We start from the raw sequence: 1,286 nt of genomic DNA, 5'->3' as shown, positions 1-1,286 counted from the left end.
CTTAACTTTATAGAGTGGCAATATTGGAAGTTAAAGTGGGCATAGAGCTTTTGGATCCCTGATTGTATTCCAGAATCCCACCCTCTTCTAATACTATTGTGCAGACCGACCATAGCTTCCCTAGAGATATGGAGGTTTGTTTTGGAATAGAATTTGGGAAAGAAAGGACTGTGAACTCAAGTTTTATGATCATTTCTTATTATATCTTCATATTGAAAATGCTTAGCTATGGAACACTGACATCCCATGTACATTTTATTCATTCATTCAACAACTGGTTGTTGTGTGCACCTAAAAAGACTTACTATTTTAGGTACTGGAAATAGGTCAATGAAGAGAGCAAATAAAAATCGCAATGTGCCTTATGGATCTTATATTATTACACTAAGTGTTACTGTACTCAATATCTTTTGAAGGAAGGCTTATTGAATAAGAAGTGAAGGAACAGCCACTTGGAAAAGCCAGAAAAAAGCATTTTGAAATTTTGTAATTATGATCATTTTCCTATTATCACTCTAAGGAAATTAAGGAGTGTCAATTGTGAGTATACAAATTTTTTTTGGTTAAATAATATTTTGAAGAAACGTAGCCATCTACCCATCTGCATTTAGGTTAAAAGCTATGTTTCAAAAGTTCTGTCACACACACACACACACACACACACACACACACACACACACACAAAATGTTTAAGCATATTATAATAACGTATCTTCTTTCCTAGGAAAATTTTTAAGTGTAATCAGAATCTGGTAACAGTTGCTCCTAGATTAGGAGCTAATATCATATCTCTATGGTCTGTAAGAGTCTGTAAGTAAATTCATCTTTATTGGAGGAGATAGCTTAGAACAGCAGGAGGACAGGTAAAAGAGTGTCCCGCTTGTCTGTTGGTGCCAGGTGGTATTCTTAAGATTAAAGGTCTTAAATTATTCATTCATAGTGTTACAAACTGACTGTCATAGGCCATTCACCGTATCTACTCTAAAGAACAGTTCGGAAGTAGACAAATGCTCACACTCCAAATTTCTCAAGATGAGAATTTTAAAAGGTGGGCAAGGCAATTTTGAGAAAAATAAGGATATTTTGGGTATAAAGATATGGGTGCCTTTTTCAGATGGAAATGTTAACAATGTTCAACCCTTTCTTTCATCCTCTTCCCGACATAGAAGCAAACACACAGCAGAGAAAGAATTAGGCCATGAATTTTAGAGATGTTATTTAGAGCCATTCTGTAATAGGAAAACTTGGTTCAATATCATACTGCCCATCAACTATAGCCTTTGAAA

Source organism: Puma concolor, chromosome A1 (assembly GCF_028749965.1).
Source record: "Puma concolor isolate L17-30 chromosome A1, mPumCon1.1.hap2, whole genome shotgun sequence".
Classification (NCBI taxonomy): domain Eukaryota; kingdom Metazoa; phylum Chordata; class Mammalia; order Carnivora; family Felidae; genus Puma; species Puma concolor.
This window is presented reverse-complemented; position numbering follows the sequence as displayed.